Here is a 9,822-nt window from a genome sequence, read left to right on the forward strand (position 1 = left end):
TGGGAGAGGCTGTGGCGCTGCAGGGACTCGACACTGGAGAGGACACGGTGGGGGTCTGAAGGGGGCTGCTGTGGAGAGGTCCCGGCTGGAAGGGACCACGAGGGGAGCGGTCGCACTGAGAGAGTGTGGACGGTGAAGCCTTCAACACAAACAGTGGACAGGTGTGCAAACTTTAATATTTTATATAAAATAAAAATAAATAAATAATTTAACAACACAGGACTTAGTGTCATAAATAAGTTGCTACAGTAGATTCGTACTGCGCTGATGTAGAGGCAGCTGATCCAGGGGGGGGGCACAGTGTGTGTGCGTTCAACCAGAAGAACTTTAATTGTGTAGAACATGAAATTTAGCGGCTAAGTCAGCGTGAGCCTACCTGTGCGCTGCCGTCTCTTTGCCCATCTCCATTCTCGCTGGTCACGGTGAGATCCTCCACAAGAACTGCGGGGAACACACCAACAACGCCGTTAAACTCGCCCTCCCAGAAGCCATCGTCCTCGTGGGTCTCTCTGCTCAGGATGCGGATGATGGCGCCTTCTGGGAACGACAGCTCATCTTCCGTTTGTCCCGCGTAGTCGTACAAAGCCTTTGCGAATGAAACTGCAACACAGACAGTGGCAACGAGGGTATTAAACAAAGCAGGAAATCAAAACTCCGATATTATCTGGTGGAGGCGGATCTCACCACTGGAGTCTCCGTTGACGGAGCCGGTTGGGAGTTCGGTTTCAGGTTCGGTGGAGTTGCTGGAGGCGTGGGATCGGGCGATCGGGCGTCCAGCGCGGCCAGCGACTGCAGCATGCTCAGCAGGCTGTTGGAGGAGGGCAGCTGCAGGTATTTCTCCGGGACGTAGCCCACCTGTCCGCTACGGTTTCTGGCCTGGAAACACAGACAATGCACACAGACGATGACAACAGCCAAAAATGTTTCAACAGGAAAACTCCTACTGAGAAAAAATAAAGTCAGATGTAAAGAGTAGGGCTGTAACAATATCACTGCATCGTCACCAGAATTTAATAACAGCCACAAAGAGAATAATAGGAGAGCTTTTGTTCTCTCTTCCTGAATTAACGAGAAATCTAAAATCCTAAACAAGCCTCTGCTGAATTCATGAAGCTTGATTTCATGAACACCGGTGGCCTCCCCTCCCGCTGCTTACTTATTTTCATTCAGATTGAAAACACTCAGAGGTATTGGGATCTCTTTTGGGGCATGCTGTGGGGAATCACAGCACTAAAACAGATCTATATAAATGATATTGCTCACATTTTTATGTATGATTATATTCATTAAAATAAATACCCCATTAAAACACTATATCTGTATATGAAAAGATAATCACCTAAGTAAATATACATAAAATATTGGCTCAACACGTGGAACATTTGCACAATGGCTCACAGGAAAGCCAGACTTACACAATAAACAAAAGTAAAACAGCAACAATGCACAATGTTCCTTCAGGGAAATGATCTGAAAACAACCACACACAAAGTACACAATGACTACACACCAGCAGCTCTGCAGAGGCGTTTATAAAAGAATGACTTCACACAATGATGGGAGCATCCACAGCTGACATTTCTACATTTAAGTAGACACCACTGACCACCCGAAAAATGTCCTCAAAGACTTCTCAAATTTTCTCCCAAAGGTCCAGGAGCAACTTTGTAACAGTCTGTGACAAACAAAGTGAAAATGATAACTAAGTAGCTGGGAGATCATGAAATTAACATTTTATATCCATGACCAGGTCACTCCGCAGATCTAAAACTGATCAAGAGTCCACGAACCGCTGTTAAAAAGCAGAAGCTGACAAACTGTGATCAAACCGGAGCGCTGCTGAGGCAGGATTGGATCACCATCAATCAGGATTTGGCCCAGATTTTCAGTAGCTGCACTTAAGGTATGAATTTAAAAACTGCCTCATTCATGAATTATTGCATTCACAAACTTGGGTGCCATGCCCGCCCACCTGCCTGCCCGGCTGCGTGACGAGAATCTCCCATCAGCCCTTTACGGCTGCGAGGCCAAAAAACGAAGCAGAGAACTGTGTATTTGTACATTTTTTGATTTGTCTTTATATTGTGGGGATGAACAAAAGTATTTTACCAGCATAATATAATCTGCAGTATAATCATTGCTTTACAATGTAACAGATAGCTTTAAGATGGCCTTAAGATGTTTATGCATACGGTTATCATATTAACTTTGTATTTCAGATGCAGTTATAACTATTTTATACACATTGCATATCTGTGCTTATTTTGAGTTGATGTTTGGTTCATTAAGGGTCTGAAGCTTCACTGGCGTGACTGTCCAGGTGATACATGCTGAGGGAAACTAGAACATAGAGGGAATTGCAATACAGGCTTACAAAACACTTATATCAGGTCATTTTCATATTAAGCTTTTAGTAAGAGGTTCTTGATTAAAACGTTTATTTAGTAGAGGACATATGCAGAGTTTCAGTTAGGTTAGTGCACATAAGGATGAGCCTCTGTTCTGGTGAAAGGTCAGAAGTGCAACGGGTGAGATGAGAGAGCATTTAAGGACGAGACCCAGACAGTCAGTAGGTGAGAGGTGACATAGAGGCTGAGTGAGGTCGTGACATACACACACACACACACATTAGTTAGACTTATTTATAGGAAAGAGGTTAGTTATGTCTGGTTCTAACTGTGAAAGTGTCTCTGGAAACGAAGAACCGTTCCTTGTTGTCTCGGCAAAAAGAGGAACAATTCACTTCAAGACAAAAACTGAAAGGTTGACCGGAAGGACCGGCTATGAAAATAGAAGATGATGTTCTTTCGAAATATGTTAAAAGTCATTGTGGGGTTGATCTGATCCATGTATGAAATGTATCTGTGACGTTGAAGGGGCGTCAGTAAATCTAAGCCCTGGCAGTATAAAATAATTGTTTGTGCTTTGATTAAGTTGAAGATTAATTCTTGTATGCGTACAGATTATTCTTCCCACGCGTGTATTCATTAAAATCATCGTTTGACTTCACCCGGCCGGATCAGTGTGGTTATTCTTCGATCCTCTTGTACCCTTCCTCAATATTGAACCCTTAACAATGTTCAGCAGAGCTTCTACCACCCAGGCCAACCTGACCTGCCTCAATGCACCGCACGCATTTTAGTTGAATTATTCTAATTCCTGAAGCCACATCAGACCAACTGATCCCAGAGAAACACTAAAACGTCCAGTAGATAGTCTGTACCGGTGCGAGTTCTTATAAAAACTGAAACTAAATGTTTGTCAAACAGTCTAAGAGCCAGAGAGTGAACTAATACACAAAACAACCAACCCTCAAACATGAGAGTGCTTCTGCTACATAACTGTGTTTGTGTTATTATTGTACCTTGACCCAGTCCTCCATGTCGCCATCATCGATGACCTCCAAGATTTCCTGCTCCTCGATGGTCAGCTCGTCCGGCTGAGAAGCCTGCAGACAGACAAACACGTTAATTCAAATTAAAGCTGCGATGTAACAGTTTAACCAGCTTCATTTCACCCGTGATGTATATTTTTCAAATACCGCCACACTGGTGAACGGACAAAAATGCTCACTGTGGCTTCAATAACATCAGCCAGAAAACTGAAGAAAACACTGAGACCATGCCTGCATTTATACCACACTTTACTCAGGACTCAGGTAATATAAAACAACTAATACTCCAAAGCAGCACAAAACTCAGACTTACAGTAGAATTTCTGTACAAATTCAGAGAGCAGGTGTTTTAAACCTGGACACAGAATCATTAGTGCCACAAAGTTTGGGAAAGTAAATCTAAATGGGCGTTAAACACGACTGGAACTGATTAAAAACAGCCAAAACAAAAAGTGGCTTTACTTCAAAGTCAGAATTATAATTGGTGACATGTTAAAGATCCACGTCCAATCCAAATATTTAAATCATGTGTGGAGAGGTTAACCGTATTTACATCTTAATAAATTTTATGACAACATCCATCCAGCAGGGATGGAGGAAATCCCAGCCAGCTTTGTAGGCTAACACAGTGAGCATCCACATTATAATGCACCACACAGACGGCAGACTTCAACCACACTGTCAGAAAATATAACAGGAATGAGTCTCCAGCTGTCTGCGTCAGTAACAGAAGCTTTAATCTAACAAGTTTGTATTTTAATGAAGGAGGAACCTGGAGAGAACCACAGAGGCACAGGAGAACATGACAAGACACTTAAAACGATTTAAATATTAATCATATAATTACCAGAAAATATGGTTAAACCTACAGAATCTTAAAAATACTTCTCCTTTCACTTCCAGCCGTTTTATGTATTCTGCATGAAAATGAGGTTTACAGAGGACAGAACGTGTAACTCTGCAAGTCACTGTTCTTCTAAAAACACATTTTTTGTGGCTCCTGAATCTTCATCCATCAATATCCAGCTACGCCAGCTTCCTGCATTTTCTAATAATGACTGCTTCTGTAACTCCCAACAAACACTCCCCGTGCCTCGAGCTCGAGGCAAGGCCGGCCTCTACACGTATTTTAACGAGTTGTGAATACAGAAAGCGCAGAGATACTGCAACAGCAATCAAACAGTGTTTTTTTCCAGAGCAGCGACACTGATTGTTTAGAAGACTAAACTCAAGACTCGACTCGCTGCAAACACATGAGGCTTTGTAGATGTCACCATTTCTCTGGGCACTGACCGACTCATCGGCTACGACCCTGCTTAAGCGTGTGTCGTTACCTTGTAGGAGTAGAGCACTTTGCAGGTGAGTGGATAGTTTTTCAAGGTGCTGGAGGGGCTGGAGCTGCTGTCATCCAACACTTCACCGCTGTCCTCCATCTCCTCTTCATCCTCTCGCTCCAAATCTGCTGTTACCTACGGATGTTAGACCGACATCTGCGTTTAGGGCACAAATCTACAGCGCATATACTTCAAAACTACAGCACTGTGGAATTGGAGTTTTCGTCTTACGGAGAGTGAAGGATCGTGGGTACTGAGGTTGTTCCAGCGCTCGTTCTCCAGCTCCTCCATCACCTGGTTCATCGCACTCTTCAGCCACGTTTCAACCGGGACTCCCGCCTCCCTTAGCAGGTCCAGCCGGGCCTCGGCTTTCGCTTTCACCGTCTAGCAGCAAAAAAAAATAAAGGTGAGTTAAAGACCACCAGAATTTCACAACCCACTGACAAGCCCCCCACCCCCCAAAGAATAAAGAAAACACAATGAGATTAGTATGAAAATAAAATAAATACTTAGTGTGTTTTAAACACCTCTGCTCTCTTCTAACAGAACATTAAGCCTTTAAATCTGTCACTTCACCTTTCAAACCAGCAGGTGGCGCACTGGGGCAACTTTAAATAAGGAGAAACTGATTCAGAAGATGGAGAAATCGCTGATCTAGAAGTTCAAAGGTTACCTCTGCCCTCCGGAGACTCTGTCTGGCCACCTCCATCTTGATCTCCAGCTCGCTGTTGTTTGGCTCCGAAGCTTCCTGGGTCCCGTACTCCTCCAGGGCCTGAAAACAAAACAATTACAACTATTGTGGTGACGTATACAAAGGAACACATGGAATAGATGGAAACGGTCCAACAATAAAGCGATCAACATAACCAGGGACATCTGGAAACAGGTCGCTGCACGAGCTGTGCTCACTTATCTTAAACCAGCTTTCGCAATAAACCAGTGAGACGGAGCTCTTATCAATTTTATCCTTTCATGCCACAGTAAAATATGGAGAAGTTTATGATGCCGAGGTTTATTATTATCATCCAGCTGACCAGCTTCGCTGCATTAAAGGCCAAATTCCAGTTTAATGGAAAAAAGTGACACATCAGTGCATTTTGTACACTTCCTGCAAAGATTTTCCAGGGATTGTGTGAGTAAGGGGTGACAAACCACATCAGAATAACTCCAAACCCAAACACAGACATAACACACACGTTTAGATTCAGAGACTTAAACTTCCCACAGGATTTCCTTCTCTTTGCAGAACGTCACACTCATCATGTTCAAAGGGTCATTTTGACTCCTCTGGAATTGTAAAAATTGTTAAATTAAAATCCCATGATCATCATATTTCATGACTTTTCCTTATATGGGTTTATTCATTATATAGTGAAAGCAAAAGCAACAAAAATGACCACCACTCATACCTTTAACTGCTGAGGATATCATTTTGATAGGCATAGAAATTTATGTCAATGCCAATTTTATTTATAGACCACATTTCATTACATGCAAAATGTGCTTAAACAGAAGAGGCTCAAGGCAGTGAGAACAAGAAAATAAAATTTAAAATAGAGATTGCAAATGCATTTTGATTAGAAGGCTGCAGTAACGTGAGCCAGAGCTGCCTAGACATGACTGATGGGTAAATATATTGCCTCAACTGCTGCTGTTGCAGGATGGGGGCAGGTCTAGCATTACATTTTTTCTCAATATGAAAACATGGACTAATTTTAACATATTTTTAAATCCACAGATTCTCCAAAAAAGCTACAGGATCTATTTTTAACAATAGAGGGCTCAACAAGTAATCTGTAGCTCTAAAACTAGCAGATTTTTACCTAAAAGAGAATTTAAACATCAACTTTGTGGGACTTTTTTTTAAAAGGTGTTTTATGTTTAAAACCTGAATTTGCCAATTTTTTTGCTTCGCTTTATGAATCTAACAAAACACAGAAAAGTTGTTTCTGTTGTGAAACAGCAGATGGTGCTACGCTGGCACTGACCGGATTGTAACAGATGGACTTTCAGGACGTTTCTGTGTCGAACAGCCATCCAGTCAGATCGTCTCTTACACAACAAGAAAAGAACATGCTTATGTCATTACAATAAAGAAAACCTATCTCCTATGTGTGTCTGATGTTTTAAATATAACATCTTATTTGACTGACTGATTGATTCGATTTGAACTAATTCGATTACTGGATCGAATAACGATTACACGCTTTACTCGGAGCACAAGGACCAGTGTTACCTGCTGTGTTTTCAAATATCCACACCGTGCTTTAATCATTTACATACACCATGTGTAACTTAATTCACTGCACGCTGTCTGGACTATTACACCATGTCAGCATTATAAACCCTTTCTTAGTCGTCTCATGAACAACATGGTTATATTTGTTTCTATTTTCTTCTAATCAATAAAAATATAATTAAACAATTTCAGCCCTCCCTCCCCCGCTGCATTTTATGACCCATTTGCACCACATGCATACAGAACAGAATATTGACACCCTATGTACTTATTGTTTTATTGTAATATAGGGAACTAATTGTATTACAGGGAGAAGTTGTGCACTGGATATGTGCACACTGAAAATAAAGTACTTCAGTAAACACACAGACTGACATGGTTACACCATCTTGATGCCTGCAGAAACTGTCTGTGTTTGATGAGGTTCTCACCTTCTGAGTGTGGATGATGCTCTTGTATTCTCGGGCCACGCGGCTCGCCCATTTCCTCGCCTCCTTATCCAGAGTGTGCTCCTCTGCCGTCCCGCTCTCTTTCTGCAGTTGCACCACCTACAGCGAAGGCAAACACACCAGCGTATAACAAAGAATGTTTTTACTAATAAGTAAATATTATCATTCAGACAGTTTTTGAAGTGTTTTATTCTTCAGTGAATTTTAAATATTTTTTAAATCCCAGTCATCACTGAAATGTAAGTTACAGCTTTTTCCCCAATGATACAGATACAGGCTTTAAACTAACCGCGCTGATTTGCTCCAGGATGGCTGGTGAGTTTCAAGACTTCTGACGAGCCAGGTTTATATTTGTTGACTTTAAGGTGTGACGGTCTTCAGTTTTTATTTTCTTCTAAACCCCGACAAAATGAGTTAAGCCATTTCCACATGACATCAGCTGTGTGTCTGAATATGGAGGGGAGAGGCTGGGTGGAGGGAGTGTGGGGGTCAGTGCACTCTGGTGAGGCCCGCTCACAATGCCTCCTTTTCACAGATGGGCTGTTCACAGGGCCCGGCCTACCTCCTGCCCCTCCCTCCCTCCCAAACTCAGCTCTATTCCTTACCGGATCCCTCCGTCTGGTGCAAGTGGTATGAAGGGTGGGTGCAGGGGGAGGCAGGGGAGGCTCTCCACCACTAATGTTTTCTTTAGGAACAGGCTGCTGCTTGTTTGACTTCCAATGAAAACAACACCAGCGTTTGCAGTTTGAACAAATTGTCTAGTGTTGTCCGGCGAGGCAGAGGAGAAAAGGAGCGGCGGAGCTGAGCGGCAGAATCGGACTCTTTTACATCCACGAACGGGAGTCGTAACACATCGCTTGGCAGACCTGCGGCGTCACCTTACAGCCTGATAGGAAAATATTTTTGGACCAAAGCTGACATTTACATTAATTTTTATAGTGGGCAAAGAATCCAATAAAAAGCCAAATGTGGCTGTAAATTATTTAAAATAGACTTAAGGCCACAAGGAGACACTGCGGGCTTCATGAGCAGGTGCACCTGAATTGCACCCATGTCTGCAATGGGACTCGTAAAGGAGTTTAGGATGTGTATTTTATATACGCATATCTACTTTTATCACCTAAAGTGCAGCTCCCAGGGCAGATTTTGACCACAGCAGAGGTTTCAGACCTGAACTGGCACTGAAAAACGATCCAGGCAGTCAAGTTGAACTAAGAAATCCATAAAGCTGAGAGTGTAACAGATGCAAAACAGTCGGAGGGAAGCAAAGAAGGAAGGAAGGAAGAATTTAGCAACTCTGGAAAGTTATCTCAGCAGCATCATTTCACCAGCCATATTGTGGCAATCATGAGGTGAACAGCAGCATTTGATTTTCTGTAAACTTCTTACCTAACTTTAAAGGCCTGTTACATGTTACATGACCTGTTGCACAGGGCTATCATGTAGGAAGGGAGGTTCAGACCTGCGGGTGTTTTATAAAATAAAAATCCTGGGTCATTCCACACACACATGACCCCACATGACCCCGTTACAATCAGCTGAATATATATGTGTAACAACTTTAGTACATTTTTATGAATTATAGGTGCAGAAAGTGCATAGTGGTGGGTTGAAATGTAAAACTTTTTCAACTGCGCTTTTGAAGATATATCTATGTGAAATTAACAGGGCTGGAAAAACACATTAAAGCTCTGGTAAAAAAACAAACAAACAAAAAAAAACTGCAAACAATCAACTTTAACCCACATGGCACAATCTAAAGCCAAAATCTTGTTTCCTTTAATCAACTTTGAGTTGTTTCAAGTAGTTTCAAACAGCAATCCTGCACCAATTTAATCTCTATGATGTGGAGAAACAGAAGCAAACATCGGTGCTGCCGGATGTTTTGTGTGTTTTCTATTAATTCACCGGCGCATACAGCATTTTGAGTAAAACTCTCAAAGCTCTTAACATGTGTGCTACCAAGTGAGTGCAAATGAAACTTCTCCATATTTATACCAGGATCATCTTCTAGCTGGCATCTGTCAGATATCAGTTAGGTAGATTTTGCCTGATGCTGCCGGATGGATTTTGATGGCCTCTAAAATGACTGAAATAGACCAGGTAATCGCAGATAAAGAAGACTGCAGATACTCTGTCTCTTTTCATAACCTTATGGCTCAAGATGAATAAACAACAAGTGTTTGGACTTCTAAAACGAGGCGAAACTCTTCGATTTAAAGCACAAGACAAAACGAGAGCTTGGAAGCAAAAGTAAATGGAAAACAGTGACAGTCTTTTCCAGATTACTGTGTCTGTATCTTGTCTTATAATCACAGGTCATTTAGCAGTGAGGACAATGAGCTGAGACAATCTTTAAAGCACGCGTTTATCTGTTTACACTTCCTGGAAGTGTGAAGTTCAGAG

At 42.1% G+C, this 9,822-nt stretch overlaps 1 pseudogene; it reads right to left on the bottom strand.

Annotated features, from left to right (window-relative positions):
* Position 1: 1 nt before the first annotated feature.
* LOC102194386 (F-BAR and double SH3 domains protein 2-like) overlaps positions 2-9,822 on the bottom strand; it is a 39,490-nt pseudogene continuing 29,669 nt past the window's right edge.

The sequence above is a fragment of the Pundamilia nyererei genome, unplaced genomic scaffold (genome assembly GCF_000239375.1).
Source record: "Pundamilia nyererei isolate P.nyererei 1_Seehausen unplaced genomic scaffold, PunNye1.0 scaffold00015, whole genome shotgun sequence".
NCBI classification, from domain to species: Eukaryota; Metazoa; Chordata; class Actinopteri; order Cichliformes; family Cichlidae; genus Pundamilia; species Pundamilia nyererei.